General features: G+C 53.7%; 1 protein-coding gene and 1 long non-coding RNA gene across 8 annotated transcripts in view; one reads left to right on the top strand and one right to left on the bottom strand.

The window, feature by feature from the left end:
- The window catches only part of PCBP3 (poly(rC) binding protein 3), a 184,929-nt gene that overhangs the window by 91,664 nt on the left and 65,389 nt on the right, over positions 1-27,876 (top strand). The window contains exon 2 of one of the 7 annotated variants that reach the window (XM_032488680.1): positions 12,006-12,088. The exons of the other annotated variants lie outside the window; for them this stretch is intronic. The gene's annotated coding sequence lies outside the window, so the exon portion shown is untranslated. The remainder of the gene's footprint in view (positions 1-12,005; positions 12,089-27,876) is intronic. 7 annotated transcript variants of the gene reach the window in all.
- On the bottom strand, positions 8,698-9,525 carry LOC116666443. The gene is made up of 2 exons (XR_004323304.1): positions 9,297-9,525; positions 8,698-9,195 (listed from the first exon to the last, which is right to left on the bottom strand). It is a non-coding gene; the product is annotated as an uncharacterized LOC116666443 (long non-coding RNA).

Raw genomic sequence — 27,876 nt, 5'->3', positions numbered from 1 at the left:
GGTTGAATGAGATCCTCAGGGTGTGGCCTTATGAGACCAGCAGGAGAACCCAGCACTTTCCCCAGCATGAGGACGGGGCCTCCCTGGGGACCCACCACGCCAGTGCCCTGGGCCCGGAAGTTCAGCCTCCAGAACAGGGAGAGACAGTGTCTGTCCTTAAAGCCGCCCCGTCTGTGGTGGAGTCACGGCTGCCCGAGGTGACCAGGACACCATGTTTTGGGTGTGTGCATTGTGGGAGAGTGACCGGAGCTGCCCTGGGTGCAGGCCCCGTGGTCCCAGACCACTTGCTGGTCGTCGGAAAGGCCAGAGGGACGGGCAGCTGCCTCTTTATACCCTGAAGGCTGGGCTGTTGCCAGGGCGCTGCCAACCAGAGGGAGCCTCTCTGCCCTTCAGGCCTCAGGGCTCATGACCTTGGGGATTGTTTCGAGCTGGGGCTTCTTTTTTTTAACCACATGGGAAGGCCGCCACGCAATCAACCAGAAAAAGCGGAGTTCCCACTGCTGCGCGTCAGGCAGGTGTGCAAATGTATAAACACACGTCCACCTGCCTACCCGTCATCTATCGTCTGCGCACTCACACGCACGTGCACACATTCACGCTTGTACACGCAATGCAGTGCGCACACACACAGTCCTCTCTTCTGACCCTAAAAGCAGCTCTCAGGTGGTCATTTTTCTCCTTTTTCTTTTTGAGACATAATTTACATAATATAAAAATAACCATTTAAAAACGTACAGTTCAGTGGCACTGAGCACATGACAATGTTGTGCAGCCACCATGTCCGTCTGGTTTCCAGACGTGGTCATCACCCCAAAATACAGCCCCGGCCTTATGAGGCAGGCGCCCCCAGCCTAGCCCGCCTCCCCCCCCCCCGTGCCTGCGGCCCGCTTGCCTGTTCTAGACGCTGCATATGAGCAGGCCCTGCAGCGTGTGGACTCTGTGTCTGGCTCTTTCCCTTCGCACTTCTGGGGGTTTTCCACATGGTAGTGGGTTCCAGAACTTCGTTCCTACAGGTGAAGAGTGTCCCATCATGTGGATGGACCAGATATGCTTCCCCTTCTCTGTCGTGGACACGTGGCCTTTCCCTGCCGTTCGCGTGTGCGTGGTGCTGCCGTGAATACTCTTGTACCAGTTTTTGTTTGAACGCCAGTTGTCACTTCTTTGGGACGTTTCCTAAGAGTGGACTTGGCGGGTCACGTGGTTGTTACATGTCCCTTTATGGAGGAACTGCCAGCCCATTTTCCACGGCAGCCGCACCACTCTGCCTCCCTGGGGGGCACCCTCTTGGCCCCATTTTAGTAAATGAAGGACCCAGAGGAACGTGCTCGGGTGACAGAGGCAGGTCTGCGTTGGCTCACTGTATGGAGGACCTGGCCAGGCCCCTGCTCCTGCCCTGGACACGGTCAGTCCCCGGCCAGGCCCCCGCAAGTGGAGCAGTGACACGGGCACTGAAGGGGCTCGGGGAGGAGGGCTGTCGGGGCGGGAGGAGGGAAGGGCCCTCCGAGGGTTGAGGGTGAGCGGAGCCCCAGGGAGCACAGATGAGCTGTCAGGGTTTGGGGCTTTGTGTGACTGTTTGAGGAGGTGCCTGTGCTCTCTGGTCCCTGCTGCTCCCCAGGCTGGCCAGAGCCACGGCCAGTGTCCTTGCCAGGACGTGCCAGCTTCTGTCTGTTGGGCTGCTCCCGGCACCCATGCTGGTGGAACTGCCTTCTCACCGTGTTCAGGGGGAAACCCCCGGGCCATGGCCCTGGCCGAGCCCTGCGGCCAGCGGCCTGTCCCCGGCCATTGCTCTCACCTGTCCCCCGGCCCGTTCTGCTCCTGTTCCGCAGCAGAGCGCCTCACCCCGATGGAGACCTCTGTGGCGGGAGCCTTCACGTTTGGAATGTGGTTACTGACTTCGCTTTTACTTACAGCAAGTTGCTGAAGGCGGTTCAGTTTCGCGGTGACAGTCATTAGCAGGGTTCTTGTTACTTAGCATCAGACTGTGGGGCAGAGTCATGGATTCCGATGGGGCAAAGCAGGTACATTTGAAGGGAGATTCATTCACATTTTCTGGCATATCATTATCACCTTCTTGTGTGATAGTTTCCTGGTAATTCAACTTGATTTAGTGAAAGATATCAACGTGCCTTTTCTTCCTAAGTTGTGGAGATTTAAATTTGTTCAGCAAAGGAAGCAGTGAAGGTGGCTCAGAACACTCCTATTTAATGCACACATTGCCTGGGAAGCTGGGAGCTTTACCTCCTGGGAACTTTCATCGCTTGCCCAGCGGATAGGAGCCGGTGGCAGTGCACCCGGAGGCCCTGAGCCAGACGTGGCCCCTCTTCCTGCCGGTGTAGACAGACGTCTGGGGCCACCGCTGCGCCCTGGCCCGTGAGCGCAAACCCGCAGAGGGCAGATGTTGTGGGCTGTTCGGCAGAGGGGCCGCAGCGGCACCCGGCTCTGGGTAAGGTCCTGCGGGCCTGCGGTCTCCACCCTCCTTCTTGGGGCCCTGTGGGTCCCGGGCCTGTGAGATGCTCTCCCCCGGGGCGCTCCTGCCTTTAGTCTGAGATCTAAATCCAGTGGGGAGGTGTTCCACCTGCTCCTCGGGTGGGGGCCGGCCCTCCCACGCCTGTGCCTGGAGCACCTGCTCCCTGTGTGCAGGGCTGACTGGGAGCCCTCCAGGGAGCCCTCGCTCCCCGTGGGCTGGTCACTCGAATCCTGTAACCTCCTGCCGGGGCGACTGTTGTATCTGCATCACCAGAGAAGGAACTGGCATTTGGATGATTTCAGCAGCTTCTTGAAAATGCTGGAAGACGCTAGTGCCCGAGGGGCGTGCAGGTGGGCCTGGCGCTGCCCGCCCCGCCCCCGGCTGCAGGGTCTCCTTCAGGCCCCGGAGCCCGACACTCTTGTGCAGATTGCCCAGACCTCATCTAAAGCACTTGACGTTCTATCAGAACGTTGCTTCTCAGTGCTCTTGCTGTCCTTGCTTTTAGAAGGCCGCCGTGCACTCCTTAAATCTCTTGTTCCATCAGTTTTGTGTTCGTTCTCTCTGAAAGCACATGGCGGGCTGCTGACTGAAACCCCTTGTGTTTCCTTTTCCACACGACTCTGAGCATGTGTTCATCCTCTCCCTCCTGCTGGGCCTTTGTGTTTTCTTTGCATGGCAGAATGTTTTCCATGCCTTCTGTGTCTCTGTTTGCTTGTGCCTGAAGGGGACATCAGTCAGTCCTGCCTTACCTGCGCCCCAGAGTGTGTGGTCATGTTCTGCAAGCCCCTCCTCTGTCGCCGGGGTCCTCTCTTAGGTCCTTGGACTTTGAGCTGGGTGACAGTCCCTTCGGCTGGGCCTCACATGAATTTGGGAGCCAGCAGTCCATAGGCTGTCGGGGGAAGCTCCCTGGCCCCGCATTTCTCTGAGGCCAGTGTCTCCTCGCCCTGGCCTCCATGCCCACACTGTTTCTGGAAGGACTTCAGAGGGGCCTCGGAATTCCAGCCCCCATGCTGTCACCTGAGAGCTGGCAGAAGGGCCTCCACGAGTGTGGCCCTGAGTGTTTGTTGTCCTGATTTCTTTGCTGGTCTCATTAGGAATCTGGGAGTGGGAGTGAATGGTGTGGCTGGCCACAGCCTCCCCCGGACCCGGTCCCCCCTCGTGTTCAGCTGGGCTCTGCGTTGCTGCTCTCGTTGTCTGGAACCATGCTTTGGCTTTCGTAACATCTCGCTTTTCCCATGTTCATGCTCAGCAGATGATCCCGTTTGAGGCCAGGTGGACGGGCTAACCAGTCATTCCACACAGGGTCCCCCAGGCGACGTGTTCAGTGACCTCACTGGCTTTTATTTGAAGCACACGGCGGGGCGGGTGTTCAGTAAAGACGCCGAGAGCTGGGCTGCCTGTGACTCACCGTGGAGGCTAGCGGGTGGCGGGAGCGCGGCAGGTGTGCGCACGTCCTGAGCCGCGTATTGTCCCAAGCCGGGGTGGTGCAGTGTCACTGGGCAGTGAGGCTGTGAGAACAGCACTGTGGTGCAGCACCCCGGCCCCGCTGCAGCCAGGAGAGGCTGCCCCACCAGGTCCCATGACGCCTTCTTGTCCACGAGCCCTGAGCTTGTGGCCCTGACCCTGGAGAGTGTGGCACGGAGGGTGGGGGGGGCAGGCCTGAGACTGGGGAGCTGTGTCACAGATGTGTCTCTGGGGCTGCATGTGGCATCCCCAGAACCCGGGGTGGGGGCTGAGGGTTCCAGGGTGGGCTCAGGAGGGAAAGCTCTGCGGGGATCTCAGCAGCAGATCCTGAGAGGCTCTGTCAGCTGGGCCCCAGGGGCCGGGTGGATGGCCCCCCCACCAGAAATGATATAGGAGCATGGCCAAGTGTCGGGGGGCCCAGGGGACGCTCCAGATTGCATTCAGTTCCGAGGTCCTGGAATCACAGGAGATATATTTTAGATGGCAGATTCAGCTATATTCATGTCCTCTGGAAAATATATATTTGAATTTAGTTTTTATATTTGAGGATAAAATAGGCCAGTACAGTTGAGCACAGCCAGTCCTGTTTAGCACAGGAGCGAGTTCAGTGTGTTTAATCCATCAGACAGGCATTCTCACCAGACCGGAGACCTGGGCAGGTTGCCCCCAAATCCCCGTCCTACCCTTCCCTTGGCTTCGTAGCAGGCTTGGACACTTTTGGTTAAGGAATGGGTTTTTTGTTTTTTGGTTTTTTTTTTTAAGATCTGCATTAGTTTCCAAATATTAGCTAAATCAAGACAGATGCAAGCCCTAGATACTGGAGCAACCAAGCCTTCCTCTAGGCCAAAATGACCTGATTTTCTTATTTTTTTCTAGATATGGAGAAGATCATATTTTCCCTTACATTCCTTTGGGATACACAGTTTTCCCAGTGAATTTCCGCTTTTGTCTGACACCCATCACCCATGCCCTGAAAACCTTGTGCTTCCTCGTCTCTGTTTTCCCAGAAGTTGCTGCTGAAGACAGAGCAGGGGTCCTCTGCTAACTTCACCTCATAGAGGCGAGCCCCTGGGAGTTCAAAACGCCCCCTCTCCCTCTAAGCTTCTTATCTGGGACCAGCTGTGCAGGAGATGGAGCGATGAGGGTGGCGTCGTTGGGAAGAGGGTTTAATTACCAGCAGGCTCGCAGCTGAAGTGCGCGCAGAACATCTGTGGCGGAGCCGGTCTGAGCTGTGACATACGTCCGAGTGACTTCAGATCACACCACGTGTGCTCTCTGACCGCGGCGGAAGCCCTTGAGAAATCAGTAATAGGACGGGGTCTGGAAATCCTCAAATACCTGTGCGTTAGACAGCACACTTCTAAACAACCCCTGTGTCAAGAAGAGACCCCCACAGAAATGAGTGCCTGGGGATGAGGACACAACATATCCAGATATTTGGGGAGCAGCTAAAGCAGTGCTTAAAGGAAACTTCAAGGACTGAAGACTGACCAGTAATGAATAGTCTCAAGTTAGCGTCTTCAGCTATCCCCTTAAAGAACCAGAAGAACATCAAATTAAAGTAAGCCGAATAAGGGAAATAGTAAGAATCAAAACAGAAATTAATGGAGCATAAGCCAGAAACAACAATAGAGAAAATCAGTGAAAGCAAATGGCGGTTCTTTATGAAAATCAATAAACTTGATAAACCTCTGGCCAGACGCAGGAAAAAGTGGATATACCGTGATCAGCTGTATGCCAACACATTAAATTACTTAGATGAAATGTACACATTTTTTGAAAGACAATACCAAAGCCAACTCAAGTAGAGGCTATTTACCCGAATTCTCCTATATGTATTTAAAAATTAAATTTTTATTGTAAACCTCTGCCCAGGAAAAGCCCCAGGCCCAAACGGCTTTACTAGTGCACTTTATCAAATATTTAAGGAAGACATAGTGCTAAGTGTGCTTTCTCTTCCAGAAGATCGAAAAGGAGGGAATAGAAGGATCATTCTGATTCCTTCTATGATCATCAGAATGATCCTAAATCATTCTGAGTCCAGTATTACCCTGATTGTTAAACTGTTACCAAGTCCAAACTCGTTCTGCTCACCACATGACAGACCAATAAATCGGGAGACAAGTTGTTGGGGCAAGGAACAGCAACTTTATTTGGAAAGCCGGCAGACCGAGAGGATGGCAGACTAATGCCTTGGAGAACCATCCTCCCCACGTCAGAATACAGGCTCCTTTTATACAGAAACAGAGGAGCGGGTGTGGTTGGTTGTTGCAGACTTTTTGGTGTAGGAATTCTTTGTTCTTGCAGCTGTCCATGTGGGTCAGGTCATGGTGCTCCTGCAAAACCTCCAACAAAACAAATGTTATTCTCTGTTCTGAAACTTGTTATCTTTATGTGAGTGCAGAGCTAGCAAGACTAAGCGCAGAAAACAGGACACACGGTTAAAGCCAAAGGAACAGATCTCATATGGAGTCAGATTTGTTCTTGTCTATTACAAAACCAGGCAAAGGCATTAGAAGAGAAGAAAGCTGGAGGCAAAAATTCCTTGTGAACATACATGGACAAAATTTTAGCAAATTGAATGCGGCGTATTGTAAAAGTAATTGAGGTTTATTCCAGAAATTCAGAGTACCTTTTGCATTCTAAAATTAATTGACATAACTCATCATATTAACAGACTAAAAGCAAAAAACAGTGTCCTCTCAGTATATGCGGTACAAGTGTTTGATAACATTCAACACCCATTCTGGATAAAACCTTTCAGGACACTAGTATCAGGGATGCTTCCAATGAAGGACATCTGTGACAGAGCCAGAGCTGGCACTGTGGTCGTCACAGCGAGACCCTGGGCATCCCCACAGGCAAGAGTGCAGCAAGGACACGTGCTCTCACCTCTCCTGCTAAATACTTTCCAGAGGTTCTAGCAAGTTCACTGAGAAATAAAAGGCGTTGAAAGTGGAAAGAAGTAAAACGATCTGTACTCTCAGCCAGCATGTCTGTCTGTGTAAGACACCCTACAGCATCGAAAAGGGGCTTCAGGAAGAACTGAGCTCAGTGAGGTGACAGGATACAGGGTACGAAAATCAGCTGTATTTCTCTATTCTGTCAACAAATGATTAGAAATGGAAAAAGTGCTATTTTCAATAGCAAAACATTACTGAAAGGAATTGTTGAGTGGAGAGATACACCGCCGCTCATGGTTCCGAAGACTCAGTATAGTTAAGATGTTAACTCTCCGCAAGTTGGTCCATGGATTCAGCGGACTCTCAAGTAGAATTCCAACTGGTGTTTTGGTAGAAATTTGATGACTTATTACTTGGTTTCATGGTTTATTATAAGCTACAGTAATCAAGACAATGTGATATTGGTGTTAAGACAGACAAGCAGATCAGTGGATTGGAACAGAGAGTTCAGAAATAGACTTACACAGGGGTGGTCAGTTAGTTTTCAACAACAGTGCTAAGGCACAATTTAGTGGGAAAAGGGCTAGTTTTTTCGAAAACATGGTGCTGGAATAATTATACATTTAGATGCAAGAAAAAAGACCTTTGATTCGTATCTCCCATCATGTATAAAAATTAAAGTAGATCAGAAGTCTAAAATTCAACACTATGAGACGTCAAGGACAATACGTGAGATATTTTTTGTGACATCGCGTTAGGCAAAGTTTTCTTAGTTACGACATTAAAAGCATTTCCATAAACAAGTTCCTAACTTGGAATTAAGTGAAACATTTTCAAAATTTTCTGCTCTCCAAAAGACATTGTTAAGAGAATGGAAAGACAAGTCACAGACTGCGAGAAAACATTTGCAAATCTCACGTATCTGGAAAGTATAAGAGACTCCTAGAATGTAATGCTGAGGGAAAAAACAATCTGATTACAAGTGACCAGAAGTCCACTTCGCCAAAGAAAATATGTGGATGGCAGATAAGTACATGAACAGAAGTCCAGCATCGTTGCTCATTAGCATATGCAAATTCAGTCCACAGTGAGCTACCACCTGGTGTGACCCCACATGCTGGGCATTGGCAAAGTTGGAGAACATCTCATACTGCTTGTGAGAATGTAAGATAGCACATTTACTTTGGAAAGCATTTTGGCAATTAAGCCAAAAAGCTAATTCAATATACGTCCACCAGCCATTCCACTATTAGGTGTCTACCCAGGAGTGATGAAAGCATGTGTCCATACAAAGCTCTGAACAGGAACATTGCAGAAATTTGTCTTTAATAGCTAAAATAATAAAATACTGGAAACGTCCATCCATCAATGAATGAATACGCAGTGACACTGGTATATGATCACACAGTGACATTGGGACTGGCAAAAGAATTATGCTGAGTAAAAGTAGTCAGACCAGTGCAGTTTGGTACAGCCACTGTGGAAAACAGTATGGAGATTCCTCAGAAGACTAGGAATAGACCTACCATATGACCCAGGAATCCCGCTCCTGAGCATATATCCAGAAGGAACCCAACTTCAAAAAGACACTTGCACCCCAGTGTTCATAGCAGCACTATTTACAATAGCCAAGACATGGAAACAGCCTAAATGTCCATCAACAGATGACTGGATAAAGAAGTGTGGTGTATTTATACAATGGAATACTATTCAGCCATAAAAATGACAACATTACGCCATTTGCAGCAACATGGATGTCCCTGGAGAATGTCATTCTAAGTGAAGTAAGCCAGAAAGAGAAAGAAAAATACCATATGAGATCGCTCATACGTGGAATCTAAAAAAAAAGAACATAAACACGAATAACCTTGAATAGGTGATTTTATTCTCTCTGGACCTCTGTCTTCGCACCTCCAAATAAGAAGTTCAGATTAACTGATGCATGCTCAAAGATCTCTTCCAGTTTTAAAATTCTCTGAGTTTATGATTCTGTAGACTGTTTCTTAATGGCTCACTTTCAGAAATAAGAAGATGGGCTTGTGGACAAGTCTTTTGGCCTGAGTGACTGGAAGGTGTTTAGAAGTTTCCTTGCTCCTTATCCTTGCCAGCACTTGGCAGGGTGTTGCCAGACTGTTTTATTTTAGGCAGTGTGGGAGCATGTATTTATTTACATCTATTTTGGGTTTTAATTTGCATCTCTGATTACTGTGAGACTGGGTACCTCTTCATGTGCTGATTGGCCGTTCGGACCTCTTCTTTTATGAGGTGCTTTTCTCCTTTCACCCATTTTTCTATGTGTGTCGATATTTGTGAGGGAGAGTTATCAGGCTGGCCCCAGATGTTTCCACAGCAATTTTCATGCTAGATAAAAGGGTAGAAAAGTGCACAAAAGCTTTAGGAAAGAAAGAAATTTCTCAATAGTCCACTTTCAAATGTGAGGACCCGGGGAAGATGATGCTTACGGGCCGTCGGTGGAAGAGCTCCTTGAAGTGGAACGAGCGCCTGGAGTGCCACAGGGTGAGGGTGGCGGGTCAGAGAGAAGCTGGCGGAGACCCTCATGCACAGTGCTCACGGGGCGTGGAGAGCAGGACTCCCGTGTTGCAGACCTTCCAGGGGCAGCAGCGGGACTCACAGCAGCTGGGGGGAGAGGGTGAGCACCCCGAGGGGCAGAGGGCTGCCAGCAGCAGGCTTCCTGCTCCTCAATGAGGAGGAATTTGGAAACATTGCTCAGAGACTAACAGCAGAAGAGCCAGAAATAGCTAGACAAGGACTCGCTATGGGCGGTGGGGTGTAAATGTGGTCACTCCTGAGTCATCCGCGGTGAGTCATCGCCCGTTCTGCTCTGGGGACAGAGGCTGCGAGCAGGCCTTCCCCCCCACACAAAGGACAGATGGTCAGGAGACGTAAAGAAGAGAAGAGCTCAACCGAAGATGTTCACAGTTTTAAAGCCTCAAACAGTGAAGCTGATGGGGTGACATTTCCGTCTCTCAGTTTGTCAGAGATCAGAGCATCCGAGAGGGAATCGTGCAGGCAGTGGCCGGAGAAAGAGCCCCGTGAATCTGAGGGGGTCGAGTCTGCAGAGCACTGTGTGGGGAAGATTTTGGTTAATTTCTCTGAAATTGAAAGTGTTCAGTGTTTCCCATTGCGTGCCGAGGTGCCTCTGAGTGTGAGTTCAAACGGCTTCAAACAGAGATTCACACAGAGTTCTCAGGTGTATTGATGGGAAAGAAGGCCACACCTGGTGCGGACCGAGACAGCGTTTTCCTTCCTCATGCAACAGAACCTCCGTGGGTGGGCCTCGGGGGCTGCTGACAGTAACCGTGGGCTCAGAAAGAGTATGAGAGAGCCTTATTTTTCACTGTTTGTTTAAATTTTTACCCGTTATATCTAAGTATAGTTTTAAAAAAAATTTTATTGAAGTGTAGTTGATTTACAATGTTAGTTTCGGGTGTACAGCAAAGTGATTCAGTTATACATAAACATACATAGATATTTTTTCTTTTCCATTACATGTTACTACAAGAAATTGAATATAGTTCCCTGTGCTCTAGAGTAGGTCCTTGTTTATCTATTTTGCAGATAGTTGTGTGTGTCTGTTAATCCCCAATCCCTAATTTATCCCTCTATAGTTTTGAAGAGTTATGAAAACCCCTTAAGACCTAGAAGAGTTTTAGTAATTACTGTTAATAAAAGAATTTGCTATGGAACCGAACTCGGGTCCGCTTGCCCCCGTGCAGTGAAGCCAACCTACCGATCCCGGGTGGTGGTGGAGGAAAGCACAGTGTTTATTGCAGGCGCCCAGCGAGGAGAATGGGCAGCTAGTGCTCAAAAGGCCCGAACTCCCGAAGGCTTTCAGGGGGAGGTTTTTAAAGACGGGATGGGGGGTGGGGTGGTGCATGATCAGCTCGTGGACACCCTTCTGACTGGCGGGTGGTGAGGTCCTCAGGAGTCAGCATCATCCACCTTCTGGGTCCAGCTGGTCTGGGGTCTGCGTGCCGGGGGGCAGTGTGCAGTCAGCTTCCTCCACCTGGCGGGGCTTCAGTAGCTGCAGAACAGCCCAAAGGAGGTCATGGCTCAGAATGTTATCTCTAGCGCTGGAGGAGGAACCTGAAGTCCTTGACTTTGTCTGATGGTTAAACTCTTGTTATCTTGTCGTGCTTGATGGCTTTTCTTGTTTCTGCATTTTCTCACTTCTCTGATTAAGCGTATTCTTTGATGCTCAGGAAATCCTCGGAGACTAAAGGTTTTCTACAGACAAGAGGTGGGCAGAGGACATGAGGGAGGGTCTGTCCTGGGAAGGCCTCACAGGGTCCTGTTTGGTTACAGTTCTACACACATGGCCAGGTCAAACTCATCGTATGTTAATATTACATATTACTTAATAATTGAAACCTGAAACATGTGACCCACCCACCACTCTGGAGAACATGGCAGAGTTCCAGCACCGTTACTGCTCCTCCAGAGAAGGGACCCAGAATACAGTCACTTACATGCTGTAAGTAGCAATGAGCATCACGTTTACCTGCCCCCTCCCGCTCCTCCACGAGTGTGCGCAGGTCCCAGAGGGGCCAGCAGCCCGTCGGGATGGATTCCGAGCAAGTCGCTCTGCATCTTCCCGCTAGGAATCGCCAGCCCTGCAGCCCTGACGCCTGCTTCCTCTTCAGCCGAGTCCTCCCCTGTAAGGCAGTGACTGCGGCACCTGCTTCCTGGTCTCGCAGGGTGTGTAGGAGAATGAAGACGGACGTGCACGGGAGCGACAGAGGGCTTAGGGACCGCTAGTTCCTCCTCCCTTTAAAGCTCTGGCATGTTTCACAGTCCAGCCTGTATCCCTAGAACAGAATTCATTAGGCGTCGTTAGGGTAACGGCGAGACCTCGATGCTTCACCTGAGCTTTTTGGACGGATTTCCCTGCCGCTCCACCGAGTTCCGTCACGGAGCCTCCCAGGTGGGTAACCGCCGTCCAGGCTCCGCTCCCTCAAGGTAACAGGGCCCCTCTGACTCTTCCAATGCGTCGCCAGGTTCTTTTAAATGTATTTCTGTGATAGCAATTGCTGACGCATGCAAAAGGAGTTTCCAGTGTACAGGGTGCTCTGTGGACCCCACGAGTGAGAGAGACCTCGTGGTGCTGAGTTCATCGGGTAACGTGACGCTTTTCCCTTGCTTTTTGGTAGATGGCCAGCGTCCTCACCCTCGGGGGAAGCAGGTGGGCTGGCAGTACAGGCGTCCCCAGGCCGGGAGAAGGAGACAGTCCCAGGTACTCTCGTCCACCCCTGCTGGTGATCTCCCTGCCCGGCCCCATCCTGTTCCGACAGTGACTCACCTGTGCCCCCGCCTCTCCCGGCCTGCCTTGCCACCCGTGCCCTGCCTGCGCCCAACCTCAGCGCCTGTCGGTTGCCCCACCTCAGCCTGGAGCTCCACCCTCCCTGCTCCCACCTGACTCGGGCCAGTCCTCACTTCCGGTTGTCCCTCTGCTTGAACACTTCTTTGAAGGTTCCTAACCCTGAATTGCACCCCGACTCCCATTAACCTCGCTCAGCCGCCGGGTGCGTGGAGAAGGCCCCCGACGGGGCCGAGCCCCCACCTGCTTCTGTCCTCTGCCGCTCAGATGCAGACCCGCTTCTTGTCTGCTCGTTTCCTCTAACCGGGTGATTTTTAGTGGGAGGAGAAGGAACGGCCTTCTTGCAGCAGAGCAGTCTGGAGTGTGGCGACTGTCACTCTTCGTCCACACAGAAAGTTAACTCTTTTTCTGGCCGTGGGTGCGTCTCTTCACGTTAGAAACATAGCAGAGGCGATGAGCAGCTTCAGGATCAGAACTGACTTTAAGAATGACGTTAAATAAGGCCGGAAGGGTCGCTATCCCAGAGTCGACAGAGTCCCTTAGCAGACAGACCAAACCGTGCTCTGCGCCAGGTCTGGTTCTGGGCTGGGTCAGATCCACCAGCAACACAGTGACAGGCTCTGTCCCCAGAGACACATCAGAGGTAGACGGCGCGCTGAGTCCGCAGGTGATGGGCTCAGAGAGGGGAAGGCAGAGCAGGAGCGAGGGGGTGCGTGTGTGCATGTGTGTGCGTGTGCCTGTTCGTGCATCTGCGTGTGTACTGTGAATGTGTACATGTGCGTGTGTGTGTATATTCATGTGCATGTGTGCAAGTGCATGCGTGTGTGCGTTTGCTCGTGTGTGTGTGTGTGCACATTTGCGTGTGCATGTGTGTGTGTTTAGGGGTTCTCAGTGATCAACAGGAATGTCAGCGTTCCTCACTGAGAAGGTGACATTCAAGTAAAGCTGAGGGAGTGGTCACGGATGGAGAGGAGCACTCCGGGCAGAGGGAATAGCCGGTGCGAGGGCCGCAGGTGAGGAGGCTGGGGAGCAGCGGGGACCAGTGTGGCTGGAACCGTGTGCAGGGCAGCTGTGAGGAGCAGGTGTGGTGGCCTGGTGGGAGCTTTCACTGTGAGTGGGTGAGGAGGGGTCTGAGCAGATTTCGGTTCTCTGTGTGGAGAACAGATGCTGAGGGGACCCCAGGTGGAAGTGGAGACCAGTTAGGAGGTTTTACCTGCGCCCAGGTGGGAGGTGATGCGAGGAGGGGTGAGGGCTGTGTGTTTTGGAGGCAGAGCCGGGCACAGTCCTGGTGGAGTGGGCTGGGAGGGGTGCGGACGGGGGTCCAGGCTGAGGGGCGGGGAGGACAGCATGTCCCCAGCGCTCGAGTTGGGGTCGGAGTGGCCGGCCTTGGACATGTAAAGGTGAGACACAGGGACATGCGGGCAGCTGTAGAGGATACAGCTGGACAGGTGGGACTGGGACCCAGGAGAGAGGGCTCACTGGAGGTGTGGACTTGTGCCAGTTTCACGCAGGGAGCGTGGGTGCCACCAAGGGGGCGACAGTGAGAGGAGAGAAGCAAGGGTGGGCCGGCAGGAATGGATGTCGTGGTGGGGTCTGAGCTGGAGGACAGCCTTGTGGGCAGGCTGACTCCATCTCACTGTCATGGGAGGGGGAGAGCTGGGCTTCCAGTGGGTCATCGGTGGTGGGTGTATGTGGGAGAGGGAGCAGGGGCCAGGCAGGGGCAGTGAAGCTGGGGCTTTGACAAGTGAGCCTCAGAGGGAGGAGGGTCTGAGGGGAAGGGCTGGGGGTCGCGGGGGGAGGGTTACTGATGAGCGGGAACAGCCCTGGTTTCTGTGTTGGGGGACAGGCGACTGGTTGGCTTTGGGGTGGACGAGCTGAGATGGTGGGTTGTCCCAGGAGGCTGAGGGTGGGGACCAGGAGTTTGAAGACAGAAGTTGATGTGAAATGTATGTTGTCCTCATGAACTGTGTTCAGCCGTTTTTGACACACAGTCAAAGATAATTTCATATGGTTTAACTTAGAGTTGAACTTCTCATAGCTTGTAAGATTTGTGCAGGAATATTTGGGAGACCGGGAGCCTGGCGGAGCCGGGAAGAGCAGCGTGAGGGCTGGTGTCATGTGGCCTGCTCGCTGTCTGTAGGGGAGTGGAAGCGGCTTGTGTGGCCCTCGTGCTGTGCAGCTGCCTGGGAGAGGTGTGCAGACGGAGGGCTGTGGCTTTTCCGAGCACAGCTGAGGCAGCAAGTGAGGACAGAGGGAGCAGAGCACAGTGGAGAGGGCGGTGATGGTGACTCTGAAGAGGAGCAGGGACTGGCAGGCTTCCTGGAGGAGGGGCCGTGGCCGGGGACATGGCAGACGGCAGGGCTGATGACACTCTCTTCAAGGTGGGAGCAGCTGTGATCGAATCTCTATCAAAGCAGAATACAACTTAGAAAATATTTAAAAATACAACTGCCTTTTCAAGTTAAAGAACAATACTTGGTTTCCATGGTAACTGCCACCCGATTAACTAGGGCAAGTGTTGTGTGGTGACACAGGGTAATTACAGACAACAGGGAAATTGCAGGGTAAGTCTTAAATAAATACAGAGTGGCTGCGTGGTTAGGTTCTGCTCCTGGGAGCGAGGAGGTGAGGGTTTCCGGCTGTCTGCTCCAGAGCCACGCCCTCCTCCCCTCAGGCAAGTTGTCCCCAAGCCCAGGGACCTGCACCTCTGCGGGGACCTTTCCCGGGCCAGACTGGGAAACAGTGGAGGCCGCACGTGGGCCCCAGGCCCTGGCTGTTGAGATTAATTTATCAATCGGAACTTAAGGAGGGTGTTTTTTTGTCTTTCTATCAGCTGGCTATGGAGGAAACCCAAAATAGGGGAGAAAAAGACAGTCAGATCAGTCCACAAATCAGTCTCCTGCCGATTGAACAGGATGGTTACCTGAGAACATTCATCTGCTGTCACCTGTACCAGAAGGTCCCCAAAGACGGAAGCTTTAAGAAAGCAGCCATGATGGACATTCACGACGTCCGAGGAGACGGGAGTGACTGCCGTCAGAGGACCAGGCCTTTGGTTAATTTTAAGAGAGAGACTCACATAATGCTTGTGGAGTTGCAATACTGCAGAAGACACACAAGACAGGCTTCTGTGGATACGTGTGAGAATTTGGACACTCAGCTCAGAACCAGGATCCCCGGCAGGCAAGTCAGGGTTCTCAAAAGCAGAACTGGGGGCGGAGCCAAGAGCTGTCCCGCACTCGAGGAGAACCGAACAGCAGGAGGGAGAGGTGCCGAGTGCAACCACAGAGTTAGCACCGCGAGGGAGGAGCAGGCCTAACACTGGGTCTTCAAAAGCAGCAACCAAGGGCCATGGGGAAAAGTGACCAGAACGAAGCAATCAGGATGGCTAAAACTGCAGAGCAGCCAGAAATGAAGACGGAATCTGATTGAACAAATGAACCAAGGATTATTCTAGAACACAGGCCTATGGGGCCCAGAGCTGTTCCAGAACGCAGGTCTCAGGGACAGAGAAGTGGGGAGGGTGAGAGAAAAGGGTGAGACCGAAGCAAGTTTGAGGAGCACCATTGTCTGTTGGGGGGTCTGAGAAGCAGAGCAGAGGGGCTGGAGGGACAGTGCACACCCTGGAGGGACCTTCTCAGAGCAGAGCAGAGGGGCTGGAGGGACAGTGCACACCCTGGAGGGACCTTCTCAGAGCAGAGCAGAGGGGCTGGAGGGACAGTGCACACCCTGGAGGGACCTTCTCAGAGCAGAGCAGAGGGGCTGGAGGGACAGTGCACACCCTGGAGGGACCTTCTCAGAGCGCAGAGCAGAGGGGCTGGAGGGACAGTGCACACCCTGGAGGGACCTTCTCAGAGCGCAGAGCGTGTCGGGTGTTGAAGGTTGAGCAAGGGGGGTGAGAAACCATGACAGCCGGGACCACGCTGGGAAGCGACCCGAGAGAATCCCTGAAGTGGTCAGCAGGAGGGACAGGGGTCTGGATGTCAGCTGATAACAAATTCCTCCTGACAAATGCATATTTTAGAATTACCTGAACCAATATCTTCCAAGTGCTTGGGGAAAAATGATTCCAACATGGAATTTGAGACACAGCCAGAATTCAAATCCAAGGGCAAAGGCCAGGTGCTTTCAGACAATACAGGACTCACCCTGAAGACTCCGGCGAAATGAAGACAGAGCCTTTGGCACAGGAGGGCGTGTCTAGGTCCACTGATGACAGCGGGAAGCACCAGTAGAGTGTGTCGCTGGCTCTGAGTAATTGCTGCTGTGTTCGGTGTGCAAATTAAAGTAACAGTTGAAAAAATCTTACGTATACGATTGACATAGTGATGAGAGGGAGAACGACAGCTCCTTCTTCTGGGGGATATGTAGATGCTGCTTGAGCCCGTAGTGCATAAATGTGCATTTAAACACGTTAACTGATTACAAGGAGCCACCAGTCACAGGCACAGATTGCGCAGCCTCAGATGTAGAGGAAAAACTCTGGAACAAAGAAAGTCTGATTAAGTCATCAAAGGGTACAGTAGAAGGAAAAAATTAGAAATCAAAGAAAATGTGTAAAGCAAGACATCACATCATGTAGGGATTACTTCAAATGTATGTGAAATTTCTCTATAAAGAGGCAAAACTCGGATTGTCTTCAGAATGACACAGAAACAGAAAACTCATTAATGGGAAGGACACTAAGCAAACGCGAACCACAGGGCAGCAGCCTCGCAGCCTTGTTTTCAAGGAAAAGATAAAAAGCACTAAATGGGACAAAGGCACTTGGTTTTGTAGGTCACGCGCCTCTGAGAAGACATGACATTCGTGGACTTCCACGTAGAGTTATACAGGAAGGAAAAGCTTCTACGGGCAGGAAACAGGGAAACGCAGCATCCTGATGGGAAACTTTAACTGAAAAATCAGGACGACAGAATTCTCTTGCTTGTGAAGAATCTGAGTAGCATTCTTAACAAACTCTGTGACAGATGCAGAATGTGCTCTCCTACTTTCCATCTTTCCTTCCTTCCCTCCTTCCTTTCTTTTTTTCAAATGCACCAGGATCACTCAGATATATTTACTGTGTGTTTGATTTTAAAGAAAATCTTATTTTTCAACGGTAGAAGTCATTAAGTACGATAAAGATGGAAATCAACCACAAGATGTAACCGAAAGTAACCCAGACTTATCCCTGGAGATTTGGGGATGCTTTTACATAAAAAGCATAAACTGTATAAAAAGTAATGAAAATGAGGTAACATGGCACATCAAAACATGGGCGAGGCCGTCAAACAACTCTCGGGAAAATGCTGGAAAACCGGAAACACTTAAAATAAGTGGGACAACCCTATAGAGAAAGATTTACAAAATGATTCAAGACACAGTATGAAAAATGAATGAAGGTGATGGCAGAGATGAACACAGCAGAACACGAAAACTTGGTGTCGGTGCAATAATTTCTGGCAAAGGACTGTAAAATACTTAAACAACTTTGCTCAAGGGGGGAAAGGCGAAAATGTAAAACTCAGGTAACAGAAGTAGCTGGAGCTACAGATGTGGGGCTATTTACAGCCCCACGCAAAGGAACTGGGGAATCTGGAGGAGATGAATAATCTGCTAGACAAATGGAAATTGACAGAATTGCCTCGACGTGACGTGGAGAGTCTGGATCAACATGGAAAGGGCTGAGACGGGGCTCGGGGGTCTGCACTCCCGTGCCACGGTGGCTAGTTCTCTATCGGCACCTTCCAGCACATCCCAAAGGAAATATAGTTTTTAAGGTATGCAGACTCTTTTAGGGAATAGAAAGAAGTCAGAGTTCCCCAATCGTTTTATGAGGTCAGCAGCACTATGATGTAAAAATCATGCAGGTAATCTTAAAATAGTCTACAGGTCACTTTACCTTCTGGGGTCAGAGGTGCGAACCCTAAACAGCACGCTGGCAGACTGAACCCAGCAGCGCGTTCAGTGCTAAACACGCTTGTCGGCTCAGCAGAGTTCTGCGGAGCTGCGGCTGGGAGAGGTGCCGGGCCCCGCCTCCCGCCTTCTCTGCGCTCCGTGCCTGTCTGTCTGGTCTTGGCGCGTCCTCCCTGGGCCTCGCCTTTCCTGAGTCTCTCTCGTTGCTTTATTTTCTTTCTGACTTTCCACAAGGTTCACCTTCATCCATTTCCCCTCGTTGTGTTTCTTCAGTCTTGTGTGTCTTCTAATTTCATCTTGATTTTTGGCATATTTTTCTTTTATTCCCTACTCTTTCCTGAACTGTGTGACTTAATTTTTGAGTTTCTCTGATTCTGATTTATATGTTTTCATCTCTTGCATCATTATCTTAATGTCTTTAATCAGTTTAAAGATACTAGATTAGAGTCTTTCCATTGTGTCAGCGTGGCCCTACGGTGCACGGTGTGTGCTTGTTGTCGGTGGGGTATTACTTTGTTTCTTGTTTTCTTTTGTCTTGTATGGATTTGACTTCTCGTGAAATTTGTTTTCCTGACCTTTTTAGAAGGGAGGTGTTACAAAATAATAGCATTCCTAATTTCACGGCTCTAGAGTGCCCTCTGCTGCTATTTTTATGAAGGTAAACTTCGAGGGCTCATGCAGTTCGGGTGTGTCTGTGGCGGGGCTGGTGAGTGGGTGGCCAGTTAGGTGTGAAGGTTAGGTTAGGTTCGATCATTGTACTTTGTCTACCAGGTGTCCTTGCTTTTAGAAAACCCACTCTGAAGTATTGGGGGTCTAGGAGTGCGTCTGCCGACCTCGCTCAGATGGCGTGGACCGGCAGGGACGGTGGGCACGTGCAGGACGGAGTCAGGCCCAAAGGGGACCCGCTGTCGGGCGGGAAGGCCGTGAGTGCCTCGTAGCGCCCCTGCAGCTTCCCTCGGGGTGCACATCATGTCACAACGATGGCTGTTGAATAAATGAGTAAAATGACTCCTTCAGTGGAAAGCGTGATGACCTTTCTCCTCCGACAGGTGCCCCGCGAGACTCTGGGAGGCAGTGATGTGAGGGGCCGGGGTGGGGGTCCTGGACGAGCCCGGGCAGGCAGCGGCGGGGCTGCTGGGGCTGTGGGGCTGGAGCCGGGCTCTCTGCTTTCGTTCCTCAACACTGTTCTCAAACTGGGGTTTTAATTAAAACAAAATAAGTGCCTCAGCATGTAACTTAAAAGCTCCAGCGAGATGAGGCCAGCAGCCTCTCGAGGGGACGTTGGGGTTGGGAGCCTGGGAGGCTGGGAGCACCTTGGTCTCCGTGGCCCAGGGTGCCTCCTCCCATCACCAGGTTGCTTTCCACGGAGGGTGAACCGGCCCAGGTCCTATGCAGTCCTCTGGACTCAGGGTTCACGGCCAGAGGGAGTTTCCGAGTGTGGTCGAAGCAGCACTGAGCGCGGGCCAGCAGGGAGGCCAGAGGGCCTCGAGGTCACCATCAACCCACATCTCAAGATGCACAAAATGTGCACAGGGCCACAGAGGTGCCGGGGGGTCACCTCCTCACCCTCGGGCCTGAGGATGAGGGCTGGCAGAGGGCTGGCAGCGCAGACGGAGGGGCTCGGGTGGGCCCCGGGCTGGGCTCTCAGCTGCTACTCTCTGGGGCTTCCTGCTCTCGTCTGAGCCCAGCCCAACGTCCCTGGCAGGCCCCATCTCATGGCTGCGGAGAGCAGGAGGCAGCAGCTGGCCTGCAGGCTCTGACCCCCATGGACCAGGCCTCTGCGTAGGGGAGAGACTTCTTTTGTGGCAAAGGAACGCACCCCCCAACCCCTGCGAGGAAGCCAAGACTTCAAGGCCCGAGGGTGAGGAGGTGACCCCCTGGCACCTCTGTGGCCCTGTGCACGTTTTGTGCATCTTGAGATGTGGGCTGATGGTGACCTCGAGGCCCCTCCGGGCCACCCTCACAGCCAGCCCTGGCCACCTCCTGTCCTCGCTGTCTGTCTGTCTGTCTGTCTGTGCTCTCCCGCCAGCCCTCAGCTCTCTGCCCTGTGCCTGTGGGTCCGGCACCTGCGGTACCACACACACCTGCATCCTTCCTAGTGGTTCTGCCCTGATCCCTCTGTCCCCACCACTGGTCCTGCATCCTTCTGGAGGCTGAGGTCCAGGCTCACCCATCCTCGTCTCCATGCCCACTCCCCTGACCTGGAAGATCTCTGCCCACAACAGCCTTGCCCTCCTTACCGCTGGTCTTGGTCACGACCACCCGCAGAAGCCTCATCCCAGATCTGGCTCTGCTGGAGGAGAGCAGTCCTGTGGGGGGGACTGATGGGTGGAGCGCCGGCTGCCCCGATGGCGGGTGTCATGGGTTGGCCCTGCTGCTGGCTGCCTGGCCCCCACGTGAAGGGAGCGGGGGCAGGGCTGACCCAGGGGGATCACGTACGCCCCTCTCCACACAGCTCCACTGGAGGCGACCCACACCCACACCTCTGGGTGTCACCACATCTTTGCCACTGCAGAGCCGAGGCACCCACATGTTGCAGACGCTTCCTGCTGCATGCTTCCTTCTGGTTCTCGACCTGGGCTGTGGGCTCCTCTGGAGGGATTCCCGAGGGACAGCGGATGCTTTCAGGCCCATCACTGTGTCTGTGTCTGCGGAGCAAGAGTTTGTCTCGGGTGACAAGACGAGGTGCAGCAGGCCAGCGGGCATCAGCAGCACAGTAATGGGGATTCAAAGCCACACGGCTCTTCTTCGTCATCTACTAAAGTTTAAAATAATCACAGTATAAAAACGATCACATTTGTAACTGGCGCATATCCCTCCAACATCTCTGTGACCGTGACCGAGCTGGTCAGCTGTCCTGTGGTGGTGAAGTTCCCTCCTCGAGCTCTCAGGGGCCCCTCCTTTCCCTCAAGAGGCATTGCCATGATCTGGCCGTGGCCTTTCAACTGGATGGGGCCTCCTCCTCACAGCTGCCCCACCAAGGGGCCCTTCTGTCCAACCCTGCGGGTTGCCCGGGGGCACAGACACCCAGTAGGTCCCAGAGCCATGTCACTGGGGCCCCTGCTTAGCGTGGCTCCTGCATGTGTTCTCTGGACTCCCAGGCTCCGTTGTCCTGCTCAGGGCTGTGCTGGCCCAGCCCTGGAGGTGGGTCCCTTATGGTGGGGTCATCAAGGTGTGGGGAAGGGACCAAGTGACTTTGTGGGTGGTGCTGTTGGTGGCAGGGGAGGACCCCCTGGGGCACTGACACTTCCTCTCGCTTTGTAAGCAGGGCAGATCATGTTCCTTGAGGCAGAGGGAGGAGAGGTCTGCGTAAGCAGGAAGGGCGCTTGGAGGCCGCAGGGCCGAGGCTGGGGACCGTGGAGATGATGCTGCCTGCCTTCCCTCTTGTCCCCGAGGACCAGCTCTTCCCTGCCCCTGGGGCAGCCCGCAGGCTCCAGGCCCTGTGCACATGGGATGGTCAGGAGATGCGTTCTCCCCAGAGTGCAGGCCTCCGTTTCTCCCCAGCCCCAGCAAACAGTTGGATCCTGGCAGTTTTGTATCTGAATGCTTTCAGAAATAATATAGTAAATGCATTCTTCACTTTTCTCTATTCCTTTCTCTTCCCTCCTAATCTTACTCTAGAATTTTTCTGGCAGAAGAAGGCTTAAAACTCCTCATTTGTGTAGCACTCTGCAAATTACAGAGTACTTGTCGCATCACCGAAAGGTGGGTATTTTCTTGTTCATATTTAGAATGAGCTGAGGCTGAGAGCAGCGAGTCATGGGCAGTTGAGAGGGGGTGGGGTTCAAGCTGAGAGTCCTCCGTAGAGCAGGCCCCTGGGCCCGTGTCACAGGCCACATGGGCTCCAGGGGTTTGGAGAGCCCTGGCCTCCGGCTGGTGCCGTACAGATTCCGCATTCTCCCGCAGGGCCACTTCGCTGCTCGCGACGCTGCCCTGTCCCTCCTGGCTGCTGCCCCCGCACTGGTCCCCCCACCCCACCCCGCCTCCGGCCGGCCTCCCCACCTCCCTCCAGGACCTCCTGCTGGGGAACCAAACAGAAGTTGGCCAGGAGGAGGAGGTGCGCCAGCAGATCTGGAGGCTTTTTGCCCCAGCCTCTAAGCTTTGCTCAGCTCCTGCTGGAGAGTGGGTGGGGTGTGGGACCGCCCCGCGATTGTGCTGTGTCGCCTGGGGAAGGGATGCTGCGGATGTAATTAAGGCTTCCAGTCAGCTGACTGCGTGAGTCAGAGGAGGTGCCAGCCTTAAGCCCAGGAGCCCTTTCAGTCAGCTCTGGGGGTGGGAGAGGGGAGGGGGAGGGGGCCGGAGACACAGGCAGCTGCTGGGAGCCCAGAGGCCCAGCTGACAGCTGACAGCCCCAGGGCACTGCGCTCAGCCAGCCACAACTGGGCAGACCTGAGTCCTGCGTCCCCCGAACCAACCACCCTGCGTCCAGACCTGTGCCATTCCCGGCCATGAGCTCAGGCGGGCACTGTGTTCAGTTCCCAGTTGTGGGGACTTGCTCTCTGGCAGTAGGGAAATGGGGCGCAGTGGCGCAGGGGCAGGGCAGGGATGACTGCACCCTGTTTTGTTGTGTTTTCAAAGGATCAACCAGTGGCCCCACTGCCATCACAGCTCACCAGAATCCCTCTGGTGGGAGCGCCGCCTTCACCCAGTAACTCCCCGTAGATGCTCCCGAGCGTGCTGCTGGGCGCTCTGTCCCGCCACCTCTCTGTTCCTGCAGAAAGGTCAACTCACGACCCATGTTACTGGTTTTCTCCAAAATTCTAGTTTATTGCTCGCCTCTGTGCTTCCAGATGAATACCGCAGTCCTTCTGTCACGAATCTTGGTTGGTCAGTCCCTCGCTTAGGCTGGGAGGGCCCTCCCCCGCGGGAAGGCCCCACGGTGTCCTGGGTGGAGTCCTCTTCAGCAGCCCCAGTCATTTACATTTCACGTTCTTCATTCTATTGTAAGTATCACTGATAATAGGAAAGATACTCACTTTTGCGTCTTTAGTTTATAATCTGCCAACTAGTAAACCCCATCCTGTGGCGTCTCATACACTGGGATGTGTTAGGTGGAGACTCAGATTATCACAAATAATCATTTTAACGCCTTTCCTTTTCAAGTGTCTGGCTCCTGGTTATCTTAAATTTACTAACTGCAGGGCCTGAATTTTTGGAATAACGTTGAGTTGCAGTCCCTCTTGTTCCTGTTCGGCCGGACTGCCACCTCCTCCTGCCCTGAAGCTTATGCATGACCAGAGGGTCATCAACTGTTCTCGAGCTCCTTTCTGAACACCTCTTGTCCCGCTGCCCCACCCGGCCCGCCCTCCCTGCCTCAGGGACGCCCCTTTCCTGGGCCTTGTGGACTCTCTCTTCCGCATCTGAAAGCTCACTTCCTCTGCCCTCTCTCCCTGGGTCTCCACTCACAGGACATCGTGTGGGTACCTCCCTCCCGAGACTCATTATGGGCCCGGCCAGCCATCCTCCCACCCAGGACCCTCGTCCTGTCCTGACTGCGGGAAACTGCCAGCCCCCAGCCCTGCTCCTGAGAGCCTCCCCTCCCCTCCCCACATTCCTCCATAAGCCCAGGGTCCTCAGTGTCCTCCTGGAACCTCCTCATGCCCTTGGGGGCTGGACCTGCGTGCAGACGGTGCAAGGAAGGCCACTGATCAGGACCGCCAAGGACCAGGATCAGGGTGGAGAAGGCACCGGGACACCTGGGCACCTGGGAGGGAGTGACAGCCAGTCTCCACGCAGGACGGACCCCGCCGCCCTCAGCCCCACGGATGTGACTGGGGAGGGGCTGCGGCCTGACTTCCCTGGCAAATGGAAGCTGAAGGTTCTGAGCCTCGACAAGCAAGCTGGAGAGCACCCAGACCCGGCTTCCCCTGGGATCAGCTGGGCAGTGTCCCAGGAAGTGGAGGACTGCCTTACCCCATGACCCTGCGGCCCTACTCCTGGGAGTACACTCGAGAAAAACCAGGCGGGTGTGCCAAGGAGACAGGCGTGAGCGGGTCCCTGTGTAAACACTGGGGCCCGATCCGTGACCACACTTGTGCAGAAAGGAGAGTTAGACCTGTGTGCATCAGCGCGGGCGCGTCCCGACAACCTGGTCTTGAGTGTCCGCGGCAGCGGACGTGTGCCCTGTGATGCCGTTTACGACAGTTTTCTGAGCACACAACGTGGTGGGGAATCTGGTTGGGGCACATGCAGTGTGGTAGGAGTGCAATGGCAGGGCCTCTTGGGCAGCTGGGGCACCTGTTTCTAGCCTTTCGTGTGTTTTATTCATTTAGAAGGAAGCGGAAGCAAATACAGTGCAGCGCTAACGTCGGTTAATGCTTAACATTGAGTGTGCCTCTGTCTCTCTGGTTTTAGTTTCTCTAGCTTTGAAAGACTGTGGTGAGAAATTAAAACCTTTTTCAAACTAAATCTGATGAGCCCTCTCATGAAGGGAGCGTTGTGCCCAAGCCCCTGGCTCGGAGGGCATCCTGATGTGAGTCACTGCCCTGGTCACTGAGGGTCAGAGTTCCCGCTGCGCCTCCGGCATCCCGAGCCCTGGCGGGCCTGGTCCGGAGCCCCGATCAGGCACTGAGGCTTCTCTGGGCATCCGGTGCTCTGTCCCTGGATGAAGCGTGGACTTTCTGCTGTGGCTGTGGTTTGAGGAGAGTCCCTAGGAGCTCCCGAGGGCCCCGCTCCGCCCAGGCCAGGACTGTCCTCTCCCAAGGCCCCTTACCCTGGCCTGGTGGTCTGGGGGTCACTGAGCTGGGTGGACCCTCCTCCTGGAGCTCTTCCCTTCCTCTGGGGAGGGGGAGGTCTAGCCTGAGAAGGTCACCGTGGCACCGAGGGAGGACCCCCAGGCGCAGAGAGGTGCCCCAGGGAACAGGGCTGGAAGGGTGCCTGACGGGGTGGCAGACTTGACTGCTGGCTTGCGGCGTGTTTCCAGACTCCCTCTGCAGGATGATGTGGGGTTAGAATGTGCCCTGCCCTCCGTCCGCCACTGACCGCAAGCAGGGCTCCCAAGGGGCCCTTCTCTCCCCTCGCAGTGGGTGCTCACGTGTGAACGTGGTCGCCCTGCAGGTCACGCGGTCTCCCAGAAGCTGGGAGCACAGACCACACTTCCACCTAGAAGTTACACGTGTGCAGGGAGTGAAGGCTGCCGGCGCCCCCAGGGGTAGCTGTGTGGAAGGCTGGTGCCCTCCCGTCCACCCGCCGCCCTGTGATGGCCGGGCGGTCCCCGCGGCCGCGGGCCTGAGGGGCGCTCTCACTCGGCCGTTTCTGGAAGTTTCTGGAAGCACAGGGCGCGGGGAGCCGTGGGAGCCGCCACCTCGGCGCTTCTGCCTCTCACCTTTTGGTTCATTTTCACTCCCCCTCAGCCTCCATCCTCCCTCCTCCTCCGTCCTCGCTCCCTCCTCCATCTGTCCATCCGTCCGTCTGTCTCCCCCTGGACTCTGCTTGTCTCCCACATTCGGTGCTCTTTCCTTTCCTGCCAGGGTCCCTGCCTCTCCCCCCCTTGACCCTTCTCGAGCTGGTCAGGGCCATCGGATGGCCGGGACGCCCGGCGCCAGGTGCAGGGCAGTTTTGTGCCCCAGTTCACTCCCCACTCTCAACCCCGACGACCTGGGCCCCTACAGGCCCACCGCGGCCCCACGCAGCCCAGCCCCTGCATCGCGTCCCCACTTCCCGCCGCCGCTCCCTGGCCGAGTTGTACAGGCTCCCATCCCTCTCCGCGCTCTTCTTCTCCCTGGGGTGGCCCTGCCCATGGCTGCGCGTTGTCTTGGAGTTTTGGGTGACATGAGCTTCCAGGTACCAAAGGGCAAGTGGGAAGGCGGCGGGGCGGGGGCGGGGCGGGGGCAGCTCTGTGGCACAGCCTGGCTCGGAGGCCCTGGAGGGACCGGGCTCTGTGCCCAGAGCCTGGCCCGTCCCTGCCCCCCAGCAACTCAGTGTCTCTCCCTAGAGTAGCAACTTCCTGCGAGTCACGTGTTGAAAATGAGTGACTGTCCACAGGACCCTGCAACATGGGTTCGTGGAACTTCCTCTCTGCCGCCTCCAGCCCCCACGCCGCTGAGACCCAGCTCGAGGACCAGCCCGCCACGGTCAGGAGGCCGTGCCCCTGGGCCCTTGGCGAACTGATTTGAGGCTTGTCTCCTGCCCTGGGGCTGGGGGCGGGGTGGGGGTGTCACCTGGGGTGCAGCGAAGTCACCAAGAAGAGAGCAGCAGTCAGGGCCTCTCTCCCAGTCCCCCTCGTCCAGGCCCCCTCGTCCAGGCCCCCTCGTCCAGGCCCCCTCGTCTAGGCCCTGCCCTCGCACCACAGGCGCGCCACACAGGCCACAGGCAGGGCTGTCCCTCGGCCCCCGGGTCGGGGGTGCCACATCAGACCTTTCACTGAGGGGCACCCCCGAGGCCTGGGAACACACTGCACCCTCTCCAGGGGGACCAGCTTCCTGGGGTGACTTCAGGCCCAACCAGGGTCTTTCTGGCTCTCAGATGAACAAGGGCTGAGGTCACTTGGAGTCACAGAGCAGTCCCTGCGGTGATCACAGTCTTCAGACGCGTGGGCTTGGGCAAGGCAGCGCTGCTGGTTTGAGCGAGGGCACTGCGTCATCCAGTTTCCTTTTTTCCCTGATTCTAAATGATGGGGGGAAAGATTCTGTTTCCATTTTAGGTCCTGTTTAAAAGAAGGATTAGAGGGAAAGAGGGTGAATATCTTCTAAGTTACTGAAGAAGATAATGAACAAAATATCTAGGACCTAGCTCAGCACTCATACCTGAGTGTAGGTGAAAAGATATTTCACATGAGCCAAAAACATTAAATAAGGAAACAAAAAAATCGTAAGGAGGAGTTGACAAGTAGGATGACTTATAAACCTACAGATAATAAACGGACATTATTAAACCCTGCTATTTCAAAATAAGCAACCATTAAACTATCCTATTTCAGAACAGAGCTTCTCAGATTGATTTGGAAAATGGAAACATGTTTGCACAGGAGAAATGATCACGGGGGGACACGGGGAGAAGGCAGCCATCCATGCGCCAAGGGGAGAGGCCTTGGGGAAGCCAGTCCTGTCCAGACTCTGATCTCAGACCTCCGGCCTCCAGGCTGTGAGAAAATAAGTTTCTGCTGCAAGCTGCCCAGTCTGTGGTGGTGTATGGCGGCTGCCTGGGCTGATACAGTGCTTTCGGGGGGGCTTGTCAACATCTAGAGAACTTTCCCCCGCGTTTACCCTTTGTCTGGTGGTCCTGTTCTCGGGCCCTCCCGCAGAGCATCGCTGGCAAAAATAGGCGTGACCAACAGGCACGGAGTAGACACGCAGACGGCTGTTCATTTCAGCCCTGAATTAAATACGTGAATGTGTATCGAGTTGGTGAGGCAACCACGCAGGAAAACATTGCTTCAGATGCCTTCATAACATGGCGGTCGTAACTCTGAATCCCAAGTGGAATATGTCCTAAGGGAAATAAAGTAGTTCCGTAGACTAAGTGTTAGTAACAACATTGTCACTGTTGTTTTTAAACTGTTACGTATATTTGGGTAAACACTTTCTGTGTATCTCCATCTTAGGTTCTTTTCTGGATTTTTTGTTTCTCTGTTCTTCAGTTTTCCCTAACCTTTTTTCCCCTTTCTGTTCTTCATTTGGACCTTTTCTGTTGACCGCTTTTCCAGTTTACTGCCCTGGCCTTCTGCTACGTCCAGCCTCCTGGGAGCCCCACACAGAGAGTTTTTTCTTTCAGATTTTGTAATTTTCAGGTTTAGAATGCATTTTTCTTTACCTTTTCATTCTTGGTTGGGATAGCCCACGTCCGTTTTTTTCCACCTTTCCCTTTCT

Source organism: Camelus ferus, chromosome 1 (genome assembly GCF_009834535.1).
Source record: "Camelus ferus isolate YT-003-E chromosome 1, BCGSAC_Cfer_1.0, whole genome shotgun sequence".
NCBI classification, from domain to species: Eukaryota; Metazoa; Chordata; class Mammalia; order Artiodactyla; family Camelidae; genus Camelus; species Camelus ferus.
Note: the sequence above shows the minus strand (reverse complement) of the source record. Positions and strands in the feature narration are given on the sequence as shown.